The sequence below is a fragment of the Neodiprion pinetum genome, chromosome 6 (genome assembly GCF_021155775.2).
Source record: "Neodiprion pinetum isolate iyNeoPine1 chromosome 6, iyNeoPine1.2, whole genome shotgun sequence".
NCBI lineage: Eukaryota > Metazoa > Arthropoda > Insecta > Hymenoptera > Diprionidae > Neodiprion > Neodiprion pinetum.
Window position 1 is genome coordinate 12,095,985 of NC_060237.1, and position 23,014 is coordinate 12,118,998.

Sequence of the window (23,014 nt, forward strand, 5' to 3'; positions counted from 1 at the left end):
CGGAATACGCCAGGGATTTCTTTCGCCCGTGATCGCGTCGGATTCTATTCCCGAAAGTCACGCATCCGGATCGTGTACCGCGAATCCTGTCGGATCGTGTACGCAATTAGCCAGCAAATTATTAACGGCGGGATCGTGTCGGATTCTGTTCGGTATAATGACGCATCCGGATCGTGTGCCGGCCACTCCTGTCGGATCGTGTACGGGATACGGCGGTATACTTACGTGGTCGTATCCCATCCAGTTCTGTCAGATACGTTACCGTCCCGCAGTCGGATTGTATCCGGTGCGAATCTGGAAATGGGGTGGGATATGGTACACAAGTAGGTTATAATATTACGGGTATACATAATATTTATTAAAATGACATATTCTTCTAATGTCGATACAGCTGCACAATAATCTTTGCACAGATCAGTCTTGATGACAACAGTACTATATCAGTATAACTATTGCAAACACCGAAGGTCCATAACATTACGACTCAAAATAGTTTATTACAGTATTATCACATATACGAAGTCACGTATATATCTAACAAAACACCATAAACCTCACTCCGAATCGTTACAAAGAAATGTGAAACATTCATCTTTCAACACTTAGGTAAAAATATTAATATATAAAACGTCATATAAGGTCAATTTGTACGGATATTAATACTGAACGTAATTATAAAGATCTGATTAGAAGTACAATAACATAATATATTTCTCCAATATCATTATCAGCTGTTTTTCGATTACCATATGATTTGCAACATTTCACATTAAACTAAAAGTATCGCCGTACATCCCTGTGAAAAAATCCGACACAATCTGTCAGATCTCTGTCGGATACGACATTTTGTTGCGGATCTGTGTCGTATTGTGTCGTATCCGACAGAGATCCGACAGCGTTTAATGATTAAAGTTCAACATATTTGATTTCATTATTCGTAACGTCGAGTTGTTTGTTGTTTGAAATGCCTGCATAGAGTAAAAAAAATTCGACACAATCTGTCGGATCTCTGTCGGATACGACACAATACGACACAGATCCGCAACAAAATGTCGTATCCGACAGAGATCCGACAGATTGTGTCGAATTTTTTTTACTCTATGCAGGCATTTCAAACAACAAACAACTCGACGTTACGAATAATGAAATCAAATATGTTGAACTTTAATCATTAAACGCGTATGAAAATATTCACTTGAAAAAGTCTTAAACACGCACATTGTTTATAATCTTCGGCGACACTTTCGCGTATTTCCTGTACCGACGCGTCCAACATTGTTCTGAATAACGCCACAACGCCTGTAACGGCACGCTCGACCGCCTTCTGTACCGTCCTTGTTGACTGATCATCGTCGGCCATCTTGTGATGTACCCACGCCGCGCGTACCTGAAAACGAATCCTAATTTATCTCGGCAATCCTTGTGAAATTGCTGATATACTTTATCGTATTGCGCGCATACACCTCTTAGCTTGTTAACAATCCAAACCGTTTTTTTATGTTCGATCACAAATCACACCGAAACCAAGATAACAACCGCCACGTTCGCCACGCGCTATACCACGCCACGCCGTACCGTACGAATCTCGATAATAAGCCTTTGCAACGGCCGGCGTGCTGCCAGCATGACAAATACACCGTAAATAACCCGCCCGCACCGGTTTACAGAACAATTGATCAAGTTTTTCTACAAAATCTCGCAATTTTCTGCAAAATCACCGCTGTATGTAACCGGCCACTGCCGCCGACGCACGACGCGAAGTATGTCTAGACGCAGCCGCTCGTGTTTCGATCGCCACGCCTCAAACGGGCTACTTGCGTACCGTGGCCAGAGAGCCTGCAGCGCGTATGTACCGCTCCCGGTAAGGGCACAAAATGGCGGTTGAGCAGTACGTCGGTGCGTCCATACAGCGTAAACAAAGCGAAGTGAAGTGAAAATTCGTGTGGACGGTTACAATTGATTCGAAGGAGGCAGCTGCTGACAAAGGCATTCACACAGACGATTCCAGCGTGTATACGCTTACGTTTGGTATTGGCGACAGGAGTGTGTGCGGTGTCGTTGTTATATATATATTGACTGTTGTTTATTGTTTCTTAAAGCATTATTATATACCACTTGGTTCTTGTCCATAGACATATATAGATTTAATGAATGACACCGATACTTGTTGTAACAAGCCTTGTGTAGCGATAATAAACGTATGATCTGATTTGTTTAATTATGATGTGCGTTAATAAACCTCCTATTCCCTCAATCCACCTTGCACCCACCCGACACGTTCCGACAGACTCGATGATTCGGACTTTGAAAAATTTCTGGTCGTTGAGCCGCGGTAACGGAAACCGGACACGTTCCGACAGACTGGACGATTTGAACGAAAAATTTGAGAATAATAAGGGCGCGGGAGTGGAAACCGGCCACTTATCGACAGACTCGACGATTTTGACTAAAAATTTGAGTATTATAGGGGCGCGGGAGTGGAAACCGGATACGTTCCGACAGACTCGGTTATTTGGACTTTAAAAATTTTCGAGCGTCGAGCCGCGTGCCGACTTCGTTTACGACAGGTCCGAATAGGATCCGTACACGATCTTCTGTCCTTGTCTGGCGTATTCCGCACAGCATCGGAAATTGTGTCTGAAATGTGTCGATTCAGACACTGATCCGACACATCTCTGTCGGAAAACGTAAGCAGGGCTAGACGCTTCGAGCGCTGCCTCACCGCCTCAGTCTTAATATCTCAATGGTGAGAATAGAGTACGAAAGTCAGCTGAAAATGTAATATCGAAATGAAAGAAGATAGAAGAACTAGTGTGGCAATGTTACCCTTGTTCAATGACGCGTGTTAAACAACATCAACTGGGACTCACTGAGTTTCCCTCTCTCGTTGGCCCACAAACTGCATTTCTTATATCTCGGGTGCCCCAAACGACCTCCGACCTTCTTTATCTGCCACATATTATTAAAATCAATTTTTTCTTTCTTTGTTGGCGGTATTTCGATGTCGAAGACGATTTTATTTATCCCACTCGTATTCAAATCTGTGGTTGAGTCGGAGAGGTCAGGTTATACCCCCCGCGACGCAATATTTGTGTTGTGCTAGTTGTCAGCCAGTTCAAGTTATACGTTCTTTCTGCTAGCTGTCAGCCGAGACGGGCTGGATGGACTACGATTCACCGTCGTTTGTTGGAATTAGATACCGATTTTCGAAAAGCGGAAATTAATCAGTAAAACTATGCTCTAAGGGTGGTCGTAATTCCGACCCTGTTGACAATTTCATTTCTCCTACTCATATCAGATCGGCATATTGTCAGCCGAGTCAGGTTACGTGTACCCTGTGCTAACTATCAGTCGAAATGGGCTGAATGGATTACGATTCATTGCCGATTTTTTGAATCATTTTCAGAATAGTTTAATAGTCTGAATTCATATCTCAAAGATGAATCCGTCGCTCCTGTAAACATATATATTTTAGGTTATGTCAGTGTGGCGAGGTTACGCCATCTTCAGACCTGCCAGTAATTATTCGTAATATTTCTTCTCCTGTTGTTACGGAATGAAAAAGAGCAACGCAAGGCATATAACTTCTTTTTATATCAATTGCGTTTCTCGTTGAGTTCGGGTCTCTTCCAAGTTTTAAAAAACTACAGGCAAATCGTTATGAGCTACAGAACGCGACACAGCAACAGTGACCATCCGAAAATTTCTAGTCGCGGATGTAGTTCACAGAGTTGCGACGTCATTTGTTTGTGGCAGCACGAGCAATAATCATCAGTAGCGGAAGATATCACCAGCACCGCCACTCTGTATCTGCGACGGAGGATGTAAAAGCATGATTTCGGCGTGTAACGTTAATAAGAAATGTTGCCAAAATCAGATGTTGGTGTTTTTAGTGATCGCATAATTGCAAACCAGATCAGCTGCCATTTTGTCAGTTCACCATCAAATCCTACGGGACTGGGCTCAAAATGTGTGTTATATCAGCGCCGAGTGGCATCATACCGGATAGTTTGATCCATTCAGTGCAACTGTGAACATTTTCTCAATTTGTGTGAGTGGTAACTGATTTCTAATTTTTAATCAAAATTTCGAAAGAATAAAAAGTCGCTTCACTTTTTGCCAAAATAAGGTATTAGTTGCCCAAGTTTCGTTGCGATCGCTTCAGCGATGTAGGAGTGTTGGCTCTCCGCGTATTCGAGATGTATAGCGTCACTTTAATAGCACCTTGGTATACGCATACACCTATCATAAAGTAACGTTTGAAAGAGTGGTAAGATATTAATTAAGTATATACCGGGACAATCTCTAGAAACTGTACAGTCAATGCGTATGCGCCAAATAATTCAATCTCATTGGTCGGTGAAATCGCCCCGCGGCGGTCTTTTCGTCTGCTGAGTAGGGGGCCAACGTACACAAAATGAGACGAAACTCAAGAACCTCCGTGAAGTTGGCCCCCCGAAGTTATTATTTTTAAATCCAATTAGTGCAATTCGTTTCAGAATCGTTTGAAAGGGTTTGAGAGTGAAGAAAAATCGTTTGAGAGTTAGTAGTTTTTCCGGAAAATTGATTTCAATTTTGGGTGTGAAGTTGGCCCACATATTTTCTATATCCTCAAAAAATGGACTTAGACGTTTAATTTTTTTTTTAATCTTTTGAGAATCGTTTGAGAGGATTTGAGAGTAGAAAAAAACTGTTAGAGAGTTAATATTTCAATTGATATTCCATAATTATTGAGTGATTGATTTCCCCATGATTTCCCCCAGTTTCCGAGCACTTCCGGCCTGCGCAATGGATATGCGCGGTGTACATGCGCAGTGTATCTAAAATCAGCTGGAGGCTGGCCTGAGTGTTCTGCGTCGAAGAAACTGGCGTTTCTGTTTCATCGTGTGTTCTCCAGTAACAAAATCAATTAATCCTTTAAAAAATTGAGCAACATTCCGATGAGAGCAATAATGTTCAAAGAGCGAAAGAACTTTTGGAATAAAGTCGTATAATAAATTTATCCGACGTTTTTTCAATGATCTTGCCAAACATCGTCGAGTTGTGAACAAATATTGAAGCTTGTGGGAATTCAGGGGTTATAAAAACAAGGAAACGATACGTGATATAGTGAAAACTAAAAAAAATGACGTTTATTTTATAGCTTTGTTGTGAAATTTTTAGTCATGGTATTTGTCCCACAATTTTTTTCGCTGCGCAAAAGCTACACAGCTACAGCTACACAGTTTATTTACCTTGTGAATGCGACAAGGGATGGTACGCCTAGCCGAGTAACATGGATCGTTCGCAAGATCGTTGCAAGCACGGTCCAAGATTTACAAGATCTGAGAACACAGAAATCTTGGGATAGAAGAACAGGAACATCGCTGACATATATTATAAGCCCATCGACATTCTACGTTTCTTCCAATTATGAGTGCATTATTCCTTATCTGCAAGTAAATATCAATTTTGGCGTTCTATAAAAGATTTGACTTTCTGTTGCACTACGTTAAAAAGATTTCGTCAAGTTTCCCGTTTTAGACGTTCGTGTCTTTTTCCAATAGTTTCATCCAATTCTTCTCTTACCATTGGTGTCATTGAGAGAAAATTGCTCAGCTTCGTCTCCATGTCCATCTCGTACCCGTTCGATTTACGATAATCCGCATCCTCGAAAGTCGTATTTCTTCGTCAATCTCGGTCGCTACAGCTGATTTCAGACGCACTGCGCAGACATGTTGCGCATATACAGTGCGCACACACAATGCGCACACCGAAAATGCTCTAATCCTAGGGGGAATCGCACATTGAATAATTATTTAATATCAATGAAAATATTAACTCTCTAACAGTTTTTTTCTACTCTCAAATCCTCTCAAACGATTCTCAAACGATTAAAAAAAAAATTAAACGTCTAAGTCCATTTTTTGAGGAGATAGAAGATGTGTGGGCCAACTTCACACCCAAAATTAAAATCAATTTTCCGGAAAAACTACTAACTCTCAAACGATTTTTCTTTACTCTCAAACCCTCTCAAACGATTCTCAAACGAATTGCATTAATTAGATTTAAAAATAACAACTCCGGGGGGCCAACTTCATGGAGGTAACTCAAGAGCTGTAAATCTCTCGCGCGTAAAACTGCGGATTGAAGTTATGTTGCTGTTTATTTTTACGTAGCGTGAATTTTCTAAGAAGAATAGTATCGTTCAGCAACACCATGGTCGATATCGGAAAATATTGAACCGACGCAATAAACAATTTAACGGAAAAGCAACTATCAAATGATACAGAAATTGGATGTTATTTATTGAAAGAAAAAATCTGAAATTCAATGTGGAATGTCATTAACAAGTGGGAGTCTGGACAAACAGAAGTAAGTAAGTAAAAACAACGTTTATTGTGAACAGATGCTCTATTTACATGAAATTAATAATGCGTCACATTGACGATTTATGTGTTGTGCATTTTATTGGAAATTAGTTGTATCCAAAAATACCAAAAGATCCTATCTTATAATAATAGCTTCTAATATTTTCAGGTACGAAATAATACATCGTCAAAGCGGGACTGAATATGTCAGGCATGGGAGCATGTAGGTAAATTTCTAATTACGTGATCTTTGACTATTACAATATTTTAACATGGATTCTCTGATGAAATTCGTTTTTCTATCAGCAGGCTTGAAGTTTGTACTTTGATTAACACGAGGAAAATTATGCCTTACCTGATGGTCAAAACGTTTAGGTGGCAAGGATCCTGGTTTCTCAAGCGGTGCAATCATTATAACCATCGAACCTGGTTGTTCCGTCAGACATCAGGTGCCAGAGTAAGTTTCATCAGGCCATCGCCACCTTCTTAACATCAGTTCAGGCAAAATTGAAGAGCGGGATATACTACAGATGATAATGGCTGAATATCCCATCATTTTACTTTGATCGAGCCAATAGCGATAAGTTTGTTACTTAACCGTTGCTGCCAATTCATTCTACCGAGGAATCATTCTGTGCACCATTGCAATTCAAGCATTATTATTGACCAGCATTGTTTTTCAAACTTTATACCATTTAATTTGGTATCTTATTTTGAAGCTTACTTTTACTCTCTTTGGCATTAAATTCAGATAAATAGTTTTTCAAGTCCTGAATTAGATTGTAGGGTTGAATTTTGCCAGGCGAACTGAATCAATCTAAATCTAGAATTGTTAATTAACTTCAGGTAAAAATGTCTTTAAATTTAATCTTAGTTGACGGTGTCATGTGGCTAGCTAGTTGCACGATAACTTGAAGCCAAATTCAATTTCACACTCTTTATAGGGTCCTACGCTAAGACTGAAAGCTTGCGAATCTCCATTTACCGCAATTATTTCTGCATTTCATATTAGCATTGTCTGGAACAAAAAGATCTCATTTTGAGATTGAAAATGGAACCTGAAACGCAGAAGTTATTCCATAGCACAAATTGAAAACCAAGAATTTTATAATGGTTCCTGCAACAAAGGGACTCTTTCCAAATATCCTTGTTACAAAGTGATGTTCGGTGGACTATGAACAAGATATTGTATCGGATTACATTATTTGGAAAAAAATCTTGATGAACTTCGTTAAAAATTAGATTTCGGTCATTTTGATGGAACAAGGGACACAATCTTGAATCTGATAAGTCAATATCCTCGTGATAATGTTCTGATATTACTCTAAAACATGATTGCCCTTGAAGCTAATTGTGACGTGGAGGCACATTTTGACAAAGTTGATTTTCAACTTGTGTCACAGGATATGATCTACGTTCCTGAATTCTACGCTTCCGATCAAATTTTCTTTGTTTCGAACAGCACTTACATGAAATAAAGAAATCATTTCAATAAGTCTAATTTTACTTGAATTTTTAATTTGAGTATTAGGTTCCCTTCATTTATTTAATCGAACATCATTGAAAATTTGCACAATGAACTCTGATAATCATTGGAAAATTTTTAATAGTAGTAGCAATAATTTATTGATCGGAAAAAATACGTTGACTATAGCTATCGACTATTTGTAATTTTTGTTGAACTATTTTCGAGAAAAAAAAGATTCACAGTTCTCTTACAGATAGTGAGATATTCAAATTTCTTGAACGCTCGGTTGAATGTGTCATTTTCAAAAGTGATAAAATTCAATATTACCACCTGTAATCACAAGAGAGTGAGAAAGTTGCTTAGTTGCTTGAAAGTGGCGATGATCTTTGTACGTGTGATAAATTGAATAGGTAGATAACAGTAAATATTAAAGATGTAATTATTTTGGCCGTATCACCTGTTGACAGAAAAAAATTTCATTGTTATTTCGAATGTACCAAATAATAAAAGCGAACAAATAAAGTGTTCCCACCTACCTGCTGCGTTTCTTCCAAGCACCAAACATTTAAACAGATTTCTCATTCCAGTCGAATAAAGACAATTTTCAAAGAGCATCAGCATCATCTTTCCGAGTCACTACCTCGACTGTTTGAGACTCTAACCTCAAAAATTGGTATGAACCACATCGCCAGAAACAGCGTTTGACAGGTGAAACTCGGAGTAGCCAGCCTGCCCGAGTAGCCGATAAAATTCACTCATGCGCATTGACCGTATAGTTTCAAGAGATTGTCCCGGTATACATATTTGTTAAGGTGCCGCTGACCTGGATCTAAAAGTTGTAATCGATCGAAGCGCCCTCTGCGTAAGTTTCCTCGGTTCCAAACCATTCGAAGGTGGTACTCTTCACCGGGGAGTAGCGCAACACAATATCAGACAAAACGCGGTCGGTAAGAGGCCTGAATCTGAGTCGGTAACCATACCAACAGGATCGACCCGAATTTTGCATGCAAATGATGACGTCATGTGTGTAGCGATTGCATCACGACCGAACTGATTATTTTGATAGTTTTACGGTGAATCTAGCAAACTCAATTTATTGTTCCGTGAAACACCCTTGAATATGGGACATTCTTTGACGAATCGGAGAGATTTAGATAAAAATCGACCGACACAATTTTGATGTAGCTTAAAATTTTTTCACGGGTTCTATATCGAAAAAATAGGGATACGTATTCGAGGATTTTTTTATTTTACATATTTCGTAACATAGAGGGGATCGAAAATTTGATAATTTGGTGTTTTCTGGCACGGAAAACTCATTTTCAAAAATTCATCACGCCGGTTCAGTTTGAGCTGAAAAGTTCGTTTTTTCAACCCAAAGCTAATAAAATGAATTTTAATGCAACAATTGTTTCATTTACGATTATTCTGGAATTTATATTGTTATAAATAATTAATATGTTTAAATCGATTCTTAGCAATTGCCTTCACCTCGTAGCGAGTTCTCAGCACGACCATCGTATTCTCCATCAATTCAAAATACGTTATGGATAAAAAATTTGACGTAGAATACGATGGTTGTGCTAAGAACTCGCTACGAGGTTGAGCCAATTTTTAAAAATCGATCGAAACATATTAATTGTTTATAACAGTATAAACATCGGAATAATCGTTAATGAAAGAATTGTTGTAATAAAATTCATTTCATTAGCTTTGAGATGAAAAAAACGAACATTCCAGCTCAAATAGAACCGGCGTTATGAATTTTTGAAAGTGAGTCTTCCAAGCCAAAAAACACCAAATTATCAAATTTTCGATCCCCTCTATTTTAAGAAATATGTGAGTAGTGTATATATGAGAGTTCTAACTCAAAGATGGCGGCGCTCCCCCCTAGCTCCCCCCTAGCTCCCCCCAGCCCCCCCCGCCCCTCGACTCACGGCGCACCCTCTCTCACCCCCCCCCCCCCCCCCCCCCCCCCGGTCATTTTCGGTGGCTAGTCCATAGGATTTGACACACACACACACACAAAATAATTCCTGTCGAGACTTGTTTGGCGCCGGAAAGCCGCACATAAATCAGATAGGGTAAAAACCTGCTAGATCTATTAAAAAAATTCCAGGAAATTGCTCTTTGAGATGGTGCCGACAATGCACTTAAACCAATCTGGGGCAGTGGGGGAGTGGTCCCATAAAAAATTCCTCGCACAATATGCGTGTCGAGACTTGTCCAATGGAAAAATTGTAGTAGGGGTTAATGGTATATAAAGCGTACGTCTATCGTGATCGTCACTCTGTTCTCATCGTATTCTCATTGTGAACTGTTCTCGCTCGTGAAATAACCTCGGAACGCGATGGATCTAGCAAAAGTTAACCACGTCAGCCGCCCGGAGAATCTGCCAACCAAGAAGATGTCGGAACTCGAAATTGGGGGAGTGTATGACGTCATCGGGTTACGACTGGTCAAAACAAAATTCGGGGTACGTGTTCTGGCGACAATCGATGGAGAATACAATGTCTTCTTACCACCGAGAATCGCAAGAGTTCTACAAGAAGATTCCAGTCAGCTGACTGAAATGTGTAGCATGGCCGGGGAAAATCGTCTGCAAATGAAATACCTTGGTGGAGAATTCAACAAGTTCGAATTTTCATGCAGTTATGAGCCTTAAATGAACTATGCGATCCCCCTCTACTTCCACAAAATTCATCCACGAGGGGGTAAAAGCGGGTGTGCTGGACATGGAATAGTCAGTCTTCCACATACCATCCGTCAGTATATAATCGAGCGCAACATTCCCACTCCTCAACATAGCGATGATCCTAGACGTGCAATGTTTTATCGGTCATAACATGAAGTTTGTACCCAAGGAAGTCGCAGTCGTAGATGTAAACGGGTCGGGTCTGGATTACATCATTTTCAAGCCGCCCTATGATTTGGCAAGCCTACCACTTGAATGTAGAGCTACCAATGTATGGTTGACGCACAATCACCACGGAATATCATGGAATGCGGGCAACAAATCTCACGAGGATGTAACGAAAATTGTGAGAAAAATGGTTGAAAATGCGTGTTACGTATACGTCAAAGGGGCGGAGAAGAAAGCATGGCTGACGGAGATCGTCGATGGTACAACGAGGGTTATTAATATGGAAGATTTGCATATTATACCCCCTGAAATGGAAAAATTGAGGTATATGGAAGCGGCATCTTGGCACGACGCGAACCATGGATACTCTCTAGCGAATAACCTCCAGCAAGCAGCAGCGCCAGGCTCAATTTGGTATGATGACAACTCTGAATTCATCCCGGCATACAATCGCGCCTTTGAAAATGTGCAGTGACTAAGGAGTTGGTATTCGAAGGAGTGTACCAGCTCCCTCGAGAAATTCTTCCGTCTGTACAAAGAATTGGACGGTTTAAGGGGAATGATGTCCGAGGATATAGCTTTTTTACCAAAAGAATTTATCTGCACGTTCGCATCAAACTCCATCAATGATGCGTGGGATAAACTACCACAGAATATGAAAATGGGCTACGCCATCGCAAGGTTCCGCAGATGTAGCATACATTACACACCAGGACCCGATGGCGATATCGTGGATGGACCGAATCCTCTAATTAAAGACTGTTTGGGTTGCAATCGCGTATATAGATAATATGGACAATATTTACCAAAATAACAATAGAATTTATTACGATATATACAATTATATTCGCGTTTATATGTAGAATATTCGATAGAATTAATCTCAATTATATCATAGCTTGTACATGGAATTAAAAAAAATTTACTATTCGATAAAATTATAATCTAGAAATAGGATACATTACAAATATATATCTTTATAACTTTTACCCATTCTCGTCATACAAAATGTAAATGTTATGAATTTTCACTTGTGAAAAATATATAATCAATAATTATGAATTTAGCGTGGCTTATTCCTCGAAATAATCCATTAAATCATTATCGCTATCCTGTTCGTTAACATTATCATCATCATCGCTATTTTCGACATCTATAATTATTACGATAGTTTCATTCGCCCATTTTTCTACAATTATTTGCATACATATATCACCGATATTTATATGATATTGGCTGTTTGGTCTCACTCGAGCAGCTCGCGCATCCTCAACGAGATCCCGAAGCTCCTCCAACGAGAACTCGCGTATTGCTTCGGAAAAGCCTATAATTATCTCTTCCTCAGCCTCCTCATCCTCGCCCCAATCAACGCTCGACCACTCGTCGTCATCATCACTCGAATGAGATGACATTTTTTTTCTTTCCAAAATTGATTCGCGATGAAAAATCTGTAAAAAGAGCAAGCCGAAATAGAAAAGTTGATGCTGCTGCACTCATCATTTATATGCATGATAAATCTCCAATTCAAAAAAGTTTCCACCTATTCAAAATGAGTGATACGGAGAAGGTGTGGAAAATACTAGAATTTTATTTTAATGTAGTGCTACTCACCAATCCTCGTCCGAATAATAACCATCATCGTCAGCTCAATCTATGTCTCCCAGGATTTCACGGATTTCATCAATCTGATCCAGAAGTAAACCGAATTCAATGCGTGCGTCATTACCATCACCGCCATTCCAAACACCCTCCACCTCCACTTCCTCCTCCTCCGCCTCCTCCTCCTCCTCCGCCTCCTCCTCCTCCTCCTCCTCCTCCTCCTCCTGATCCTCCACATCACTCGATGATGATGATGATTCGAGATGATGCTCGCCAGCCAAATTATGTTCAAACTCGCGATGATCATCACCAACACTATCGTCAATACATCGATCGGGGTCGATAATTAGCGTATCAGCATCACTATCAGTCAATTCATCCTCATCATCCTCCTCATAATAAGCCGCTCCTCTGCACACCCGCTTATATGTCGGCGATCGTGGTGGTGAATGGGGTGGGGAGTCTGATGGCTCCCTTTTCTGTCCGTTCATATTTTTTCGATATGATTCTAAAATTTTTCCAGAATTTTTATGGATACGATGGTAGGGAATACAGAAAAGTTAAAACAAATCGAAAAAAACTTTTGTTAACATACTAATCAAATGCGATAATCATTACGGAATTCAAATCAACATTCACAGTATCGTAAGAGAATTGGCGTAGCACCATATACATATATATGTGTATTCTATAAAGTACTCACAAAAAATATAAACTCGTTGAAGTCTTGAGATTTTTCCAATGAACACCGATTTTTTTTTCTTTCTCACAGCTCACTTTATCAAAAACGCCTGTTTTGACACGAAAGATTTTTCAAAATTACCAGAGAAGTTTTCAAACCACTGTTCGAATTATTACTGAAGGACTCGCACCCGCCCTCGACCAAGCAAAACCCAGCCGGCCAATCATTTGTAGAGCACGCACCACGTGACATAGAGACAAAAGAGTGACGCGTGGGAGGCTGTATAAGCTAGGAGAAAATTTTCTCAAGAGCTCGCCAGCTTTGCGTTGCATACCCCACGCTAATATGGTTGGGAATGTGCAGGCTCGGACTTGCTCGCTATGAAGAGTCGTAAAACCCAAAAACTACATGTGCACATACCATCCGGTGAAGAGCGGGCAAGATAAGATTTTTCTCACACCAAACACTGTTCGCCACCCGCTTTTCGTTGACTGATTTTTCCCACCACATGGTCCACGCTGCTTAACGACTCATAAAACCCAAAAACTGCATTGGGCGGCGGTGGGTTCGTGGAGAGGGGGAGGGGGACTGCAGACCCCGTCGCCTCTGACGTCATTTTTTACATGAATTTCATCATCTCTGCAGAGTCGGGAGGGCAATAAAACCCAAAAATTTAGGGATGGCGGGATGGGTAAAGGGTGGGCCCAGTCGTCTCTGACGTAATTTTTCCCTCCGAGATGCGCAGAACGCACCGCATCTCAGACGTCATTTCATCCTCCGATATGCGAAGAACGCAGTGCGCATCGTTCCCAAATTCTTGTGATCTATCGGTCTATATACATATAAGCTCAACACATCCGATGCAGACTCGTCAGTCTTACACAATACGTGCAAGTCAAAAAAGTTATACAAAGTTCAGCTTATATCAACGTCAAAGTCATGGCAGTCGAAGCGTATATGGAACTTGCGGAGCAGATGAAGGGGACGTACAATTTGCTGAGAGAGCAACCACCCGGAGAAGAGAATGACGCTGTCATCAATCATTGGACTGATATTGGAATTGCAAATATCCAAGTTCTGCGCGATATTTCCATGCAACGAGGAACAACCGTTGGTGCGAAAATACGGATCCAACATACGATCGCACTCTTGCAATCTTGGGTGACGAAGATCAAGCAGTTGCAGCAGCGCACAGTGGTGACGGGTGGAAATATCGGTACTCCTGCGGGTGTACAATGGGACGACGTGGATAGCGCTTTTGCCAGCCGAATCAGAACGGGGGTTGTCACGAATCTCCGTCATAAAAATTTGGACGCCTTTCTGGACGATGTGCAGCGCGTCGTCACCGAGAAGTTGAAGCTGATACTGCGCGAGGAGGGAAATGTGAAGGTTAACCTCATATTATCGTGCAAATTTGAAAATGCCAAGCACGAAGAGATCACCACCGAAGTTAAGAGTTTCAACACCTCCAACGTGGCGATTCTCCTCCCATCAAGCGATATAAATGGTTGGTTTATACGTGCACGGTGTGATCTGCAGTCAAAGGTGGAAGATTTCGAGCAACGCGATTCCGGCTGGAGTATGATTGAGGTCCTTAACCTCGCTGTAAATATCAATCGCTACCAGCCTCTCGCCGCGGGGGCTTCAACATTCGTCGAGCTGCCCCAAGACATTCAACGGAAGAAGGCTGTGGTGAACGTGAGGAACGAGGAGGGAGAGATGCCTTCTCTGGTCCGTCATAGCAGCCCTCCACCCGGTCAAGATCAACACCGATAGGACTAGCCGTTATCATCGATATATTTCCGAGTTGGACTGTACAGGTATCAAATTCCCTGCTACTCTACATGATGTGAAAAAGCTTGGGAGATTGAATAATTTGCGTATCAATGTATATGGTATAGAATCTCAAACTTTTTCGCATCATGCAAAATCAAATGAAAGTGTCATAGTGCCAATTTATTTGAGTGAAAATTTGCATAGCGTAAACATTGACACGATTCATCTTCTAATGGTTCAGAGTAATCCGGAAGACGATATGACTGGTGAGTTTGCACAGAGATTCCACTTTGCTTGGATTAAAGATCTTTCCCGATTGGTGAGCAAACAATTGTCTGATCATAATGGCCAGCTGTTGTTATGTGACAATTGTTTGTGCCATTTTAGCGTGAAACATGCCTACGACAATTATCGACAAGATTGTATTATGCTAAATAAAGTACGCATGGAGTTTCCCAAGTGTAAAGATTTAGTATTTTCCAATTTTCAAAACAAAGGCACCGTTCCATTTGTCCTATACGCCGATCTCGAATGTATATTAATCCCTGAACCTGTGGATAAATTTGAAATTCGTAAGACTTGTGAAATTCAAAAGCATATCCCGCACAGTGTAGCGTACTATGTACATTGCGCGGACGATGAGACTTTATCGGAGTTCCACGGTAAACGCGGTGTCGATTGCATGGATTGGTTTATGAAACAGCTCAAAGATTTATCAATGAGTCACGCATCAAAAACATAATTCCGATGAAGTCTCTTACCCAAGTGCAACGCGATCGTCACATGCGCGCGAACAATTGTTATATTTGTGAAAAACCGTTTACCCCTGAGGAGAAAAAGTGTTACGATCACTGTCACTTCACGAGTAAATATCGTGGTCCTGCTCATAATCGGTGTAATTTGAATTTCAGAGAGTCGCACACAATTCCAATAGTTTTCCACAATTTGTCCGGTTACGATTCTTATTTTTTAATAAAATCCCTCGCGTCAACTTTTCCCGGTAAAATTACACTGCTACCCATAAATAAGGAAAAATATATATCCTTTACGAAACGCGTCGATGGAACGATGATGCACTTGAGATTCATCGATTTGTTTCGATTTATGGCTAGCAGCTTCGATAAACTTTCCAAATATTTGACCGATACCGATAAACGCATAACACGTAAATTTTATAATAACCCGACTCAGTTCAGTTTGATGACCCGCAGAGGCGTTTTTCCCTATGAATACGTCGATTGTTGGGGGAAACTCGATGAAACGCGATTACCTGCAAAGAAGCATTTCTACTCGCACCTCTGCGATGCAAATATTTTAGACACCGATTACGAGCACGCGAAAACTATTTGGAGGGAATTCCATTTAGAGTCATTGGGGGGCTATTCAGATTTACATTTAAAGACCGATGTTCTTTTGCTTGCCGATATTTTCGAAAATTTCCGCGCTAGCTGCTTCAAAACATACGATTCAGATCCGTTGCACTACTACACTGCACCGGGACTTGCTTTTGACGCGATGCTCAAGCATATTAATGTAAATTTGCAACTTTAAGACAACCCTGAAATGGTGTTATTTATTGAAAGAGCTATTCGAGGCGGCGTAGCACAATGTTCTAATCGACACGCTCGGGCCAATAATAGATTCATGGGAAAAGATTTTGATCCAAACAAAGCGGAATCGTATCTCATATATTTTGAAGTGAATAACCTGTACGGTGCAGCTATGAGCGTGAATTTATTAATCGGTTCGTTTGAGTGGGAGTATCAGCAGATCGATATAACGAACCATCCGGACGATTCGCCGATTGGCTACTTTCTGGAGGTAGATTTGGACTACCCTGTAGAACTCCACGAGGATCACAAAGACTTACCTCTTTGTCCCGAACATTTTACTCCTCCAGGTAGTAAAAATGCCAAACTCGCGACCACCCTTCACCCCAAAACAAAGTATATATTGCACTATAGAAATTTGAAACAGTGTCTGAGTTTAGGATTGAAATTGACGAAAGTGCATAGAATTTTGAAGTTTGCGCAATCTCCGTGGCTCGAGCCTTACATCACGCTCAATACAGACATGCGTAAGCAATCTAGGAATGAATTTGAGAAAAACTTCTACAAACTCATGAAGAACGCTGTGTTCGGCAAGACTATGGAGAATGTGCGAAATCATAACGACGTTAAATTGGTTACAAAATGGGAGGGAAAAGGTGGTGCGAGAACGCTTATTGCCCGAGCAAACTTTCACAGCTGCACCGTATTTGACACTGATATGGTTATCATTGAAATGAATCGTGTCAAAGTTCACTTCGCCAAACCTATTTACGTCGGCGCATCAATTCTAGATCTGTCAAAAATCTTTCTCTACGATTTCCACTATAATTTTATTAAAACCAACTTTTAGAATAAACAGGCTAAATTGATGTATACCGACACAGACAGCCTTATTTATCAATTCAATGTGCCTAATATCTACGATATCATCAAATGTTATGTAGATACAATGTTTGACACCTCTGACTATCCGCCCGACAATGTGTATGGTATTCCCCCTAAAAACAAAAAAAAACTAGGGCTAATGAAGGATGAAAATGATGGTAAAATTATGACATAGTTTGTGGGACTGCGAGCAAAGCTGTACACATTTACTACGATGGGTGAGGATGGGGAAAAATATGACAGTGGCGTAAAAGTAAGTAAGCGTGCCAAGGTTGTAAGAAATTCATCCATAAATAGCATCACGTTTGATGATTATAAGCGCTGTCTGACGGCTTACCGAGAGTTGACTCTTCCACAGTGTTTAATACGCAGCAAAAAACACGAAGTAAGCACGATCGTACAAAAAAAATTGGCTCTGAGTTGGCAGGATGACAAGCGGCAATTGATACCTGGACGGACCGACACCGTACCTTGGGGGTATGTCCCAGCCCCCCAATAGCTATAGGATGAACCGTAGACATAAAATTGATGTAAATATTTGATGTTTGACGCCTCGAACGATCCACCATCGGGCGGAAACGTTTTATGATCAATACGATATTTAATGGATTTGAAGTTTCAAAATGCGAATTCATATACTCAACAATTGTTAATTTATTTATTATTAATATATCAAGCAATTATTCGTATTTATTCGTTTACCACGAGAAAAGTTTTCAGAAAATGAAAAAAAATTTTCAGGAAACGAAAAAAACTTTTCAGAAAATGAAAAAAAGTTTTCCAAAAAATAAAATATGTAATAATCGTATGGCAAAATTGCATATTATCATTATTATTATCACTATTATTATCATCATTATTATTATTATTATTATTATTTTCGTAGTACAGAGTATGGCACTTGTGCGCACAAAGGAGATAAAATGTGGAAATATTTGTATATTCAAAATCTTTTATTGTAATTCGGAAAATACATACAAATAATGTTACATGTCTGTTTTATTCATCCAACTATTGTGCGAACTATCAAAACCCAACCACTTCACATAGAACAGATTCCCCCGCTTGCGTAATACTTCCTCCACAAGGTAGCCGTTGGGATATTTCACTTTGGCGAGCTCTTCCTCGTAGAAGCCCCCCTCGATGGGATGATCTTGATAATCGGTAAGTTTGTAGGTGGGTGGATTGGTATTTTTCACCTCACTCACGGTGAATATTTCTGTCGTCCAATTGGGTGTATAGCCTTCTTCAAATACATTCTTGTACTTGCTGATTCGAACTCGATCGCCTACACTGGATTTCCGCGCTTGATCGCTTCGTTTGATTTGCCGAGGCTTGTACACGCTACGATACAGCTGTTTTTCATTCTCCGTGCTAACATCTACCGGTTTCATCCGAATCGTGCGATGTTTGGTGTTGTTGTAGGACTTCATTAAATCATCCAAAATATTAATCCACTCGTACGATCCTTGGAGAGTGAACCGCTTCCACATTTTATTCTTCAATGTTCGATTGAAACGTTCGCATATCGACGCCTTTAAGTTGCTAAATGTCGAATACATGATGATATTGTGATGCTTCACGAGGGCTTTGAATTCGCTGTTGTAAAATTCTTTGCCTCGATCAACGTGCAGATGTATAGGTATACGACTCTGGATTAGTACAGATTTCATGGCAGCGGCAACATCTTTCCCACTCTTGGACTTTATCGGCACCGCCCACGCGTACTTGGAAAATATATCGATGATTGTTAGTAGGTATTTGTATCCCTTGTTGCACGCGCTGTATGCGGTCATATCGACGAGATCAGCTTGCCAGGTCTCATCCAGTCCGCGTACATCTACGAATCGGCGCGGATAGTTGCGTCGAGCCTGTCTGTGAAGTTCGGAAGCTATTGCAGTCTTCATTGTTCCCAACTCTTCACCTATCAATTTTTCGAATTGCTGTCCAATCACTCTGGTTTCTCAATCGATGCAAATTCCCTGCTGGTTTTTCCCAACGTTGGTGTTGCCTGCTCCCCAATATGTTTGATGCGATTTAACGTATTTTCAATGATTTTGTTATTTATGTGTAGCTGTTTCAACTCCTCGTTGTGATTATGCGCGAAACTCTCAAAATTTGATTGAAAAGTATCCACAATATCCACAGCCATAGACTGTAAAGCAGTATTGAGAACTTTTAAGGAAACGGCGTCGGTGGAGTGCTGCGGATTAGCTATGTTACACAATCGTTTACCGTCCAAATCAGACTGATTGTCGCTGGTGGTTTTAAATCCAACACCCGGAGGCCCTCGAATAAATTTTTTACCCCCACCACTCTCCGAGTGTCGCCCGAATATGTCTATGCTCATCACTGGACGGTCACTAAACAAATAATGATTTCATGTTTACACGCCGCTAATAAACGATTCCAGCCTCACGCATGGCTGGTATTGCCTGCAGCCTGTGACGCCATAAGCAGCCGGAGACGATCTACAATTTCATTTGGATCATCCCAGTAGACGTAATCGACATCTTGCCCCTCCTTTCGCGCAATCCTTTAGTCGGGTAAGCCTTTACCTGATTTTTTCGGCAAGCCAACGTGTTGCGCAATGAAATTTCTATACTTTGCACTTTTTGAATCATCTTGAAGGCTTCCATCGGCTTGGTAACGTTTTCGATGCGCATTTGTCGCCGTTACAATTTTTATATAATTATTCTTGTCCGCGTCATTTACAACCGATGCATCGGGTGATTTTTTAAACAGTAATTCGAGTAATCCAGGTGTTCTCTCATAACTTTTATCCCCCACATTGACCAGATTATCAGTGAAATTGATCAGTGTATCGCCAATCATCACACCGCTTGTCAACTTTCGAACCCCGTATGTAGTATCCAAATCCCTCTTTTTACTTGAGCTGAACATTTTCAAATATTGTGCTGTGGAATCCGTTGTTTTCTTCACCGGTGTACTTGTAGTAGAAATTTCACCAAACTTCAGTGTTTTATCATTTGCATCCATGAAATTCCCCACATCCATATCCTCATCCTCATCATCATCATCATCATCATCCCCGGCACTCTCGTCATCTTTTTCTTCTTCTTTCTTCATTGTCACATTCGGTAGTTCCGTTTTAATTTCACGTTTAATATGCTGCTGCTGCAGCTTTGAAGTATCCACCAATTCTTGCAACGGCGTTATTAACGGTTTGAATACCTCTCCCATAACCTGTTCGGTCGTGTCCTTGTCCAACTTGAGCATCTTCTGCTTCCGCCGTATGACATCGGATGCCTTTGATATTTCACTCAATGTATCGCTATGCTTCCGAATCTTGGCACTCTCCATGTTGCAAGCTCGATTGATGCAACGAAACTGTGCAAGTTTATGTTAGTTTATGCTTATAAAGCAGTCAAACCCCTTCCTATATCGCCCCCCATTGATTTCGCTATCCTTGTCAATTACGGTAAAACTGTGATTGTCATCATTCCAGCATGCCGAGCACAAGTCTTTGAATTGCTGATACGTCATGTCCGTGTTCACATGATCGTTGTAGATATGTTTCGGATTCATATCATCCTGCCGAAATAGCTCCAATAAGTTTGCATTGTCACGCACTAGGTGTTTTGGAATGCGCGCGTACGTTTGACTAAGATAAAAGCTATCGATATCGCAATGCCTGCCCATGCTAAAGTATGCTCTGATATTATCCTGCTTTTCACAAGCCACATCGTCGAAAATCATGACAGAGTTGGGGCGAGCATCTTCCGGTTTTACAACCTCATCGTTCTCGTGAAACGGGAAATAACCCACTCCCTGCACAGGTTCTAGTAACTTTTGCAAAAATTGATACTTTGGTTGGATGAGAGATTTCGAATAGACGTAGACATTTTCGAATCGCAATCCATTGCCGTGGGTGATGAGTGCAAGAAGAGCGTTAGTTTTACCGCAATTGGATGGCCCGCAAAAAATTTCTCTCACGGTATGTGGCAGCAATTTTCCATGTCGTTTTTCTATCTTCCTCTTACCACATCGAACCATTTTATCGAAATTTGCGATGGGTAGTTTATCGGGCTGATCTTGAAATCTCATGATGCTTCGTTAGCATGACAACGAAAACTGAGATGACGGTATATAAATTCCGCCTTTTATAGAAGTCACGTTAGTTGTTGCCTGACTATGAGGATGTGCACACGGAAAAAACGCGGTGGTGGTTTGTTAAATAAAATCATCAATCATCTCCCAGATGAATTGCATGTGCCAGGGTATCAGTACTGCGGACCTGGAACGAAATTGGCCGAAAGGTTGGCTCGTGGAGATTTGGGGATCAATCCGCTGGATGCCGCGTGTAAAGACCACGACATTGCATACGCAAATAATCGCGATACCACAGCGAGAAATCTTGCCGACAAAGCGCTCGCTGAGAAGGCGTGGAATCGCGTCTTGGCCAAGGACGCTAGTGTGGGTGAAAAGGCTGTAGCCTGGGGAGTCACCAACACCATGAAAGCTAAATCTAAACTTGGAATGGGCTTAGCTTCAAAGCGGTCGAAACTTGGAGTGGCTGCGAAGAAGAAATCTGAAACTGACGGAAAGAGTAAACAGTGGAAGAGAACTGTGAATCTTAAATCCATCATCACAGCAGCAAAGGTCGCCATGCGACCGGGTTATAAAGCCGTCGAGTCGGCGTTGGCGGGTGCTCGTGCGGCCGCGCGTGGGACTGGGAAGAATATTCGTATGCCTCGCGTTATACCTGTGCCTGATAAAATTGGCGGCATCCTGCCGCTTCTCATTCCAATTCTGGCCGGTCTAAGCGCTACTGGAGCTCTTGCGGGTGGTGCTGCGGGTATAGTTAAAGCTGTCAACGAAGCTAGTGTCAACAAATATCAGTTGGAAGAGGCCAAACGGCACAATGCAACAATGGAGGCGATTGCTTTGGGTAAGGGATTATACCTGCGACCCTACCGCAGCGGAATGGGCCTGTACTTACGTCCGGCAAAAAACTAGTAAAGCTGCCACACCGAGCTCTCACCAACATTGATTTACGCAACTATGCTGAAAATATGAAAATTTCGCATTTTCGAGGTGTTTTCATGCGGAATGATCTGCCGAAATCAGGACCAAAAATGCGAGAATCCGCAATCAATAATCTTGATAATAATAACGGTCCAGGGACACATTGGGTTGCGTACAAGAAAAATGGTGACCATGTTGTGTATTTCGATAGTTTCGGTGATTTGAAACCGCCTAAGGACTTGATGAGGTATCTCGGTGTTGGCAGCGTTGAATACAATCATAAGAGGTATCAAGAATATGATACTGTGATTTGCGGCCACTTGTGTCTCAAATTTCTCAGCGAACAACTATAAAAAGACAGGTGTTACATGAGCAAGCATTAGTCATGCCGGAATCGTTGACGTTAACACTGTCAGGCACATCCTCCGTGCTGGAGGCTCAATATTTTCCCCCAATCGAGTTATCACCAGAGAAGAACTATGTTTTCGGACTCGTCGAGTTCCTGACATTCAATTCAATACCCAATATTCATGAGAGGTGTAATAAATTTTACCTGAAACGAGCGGACAACAGCAGAGAGAGCATCGCGATACCCACGGGATGCTATGAAATTGAGGATATTAAAAATTTTCTACATAAGGAGCTACCCTCCGACATCACCCTCAGTCTGACAGCTAACAACAACGAGCTGAACAGTGAAGTCACATGCAATCATGTGGTAGACTTTAAGCCCAAAGATTCGATCGGCCGATTATTGGGATTTAAGGCGGTTGAGCTATCACAAAACGTTACTCATAAATCTGAATTACCCGTAGCCATACTAAAGGTTAATACTTTACGCGTTGAGTGTAG

General features: G+C 41.1%; 1 protein-coding gene across 4 annotated transcripts in view; it reads left to right on the forward strand.

Moving 5' to 3' along the window:
- The window catches only part of LOC124221964 (dipeptidase 1), a 1,639,756-nt gene that overhangs the window by 162,526 nt on the left and 1,454,216 nt on the right, over window positions 1-23,014 (forward strand). The gene's annotated exons all lie outside the window — the stretch shown is intronic.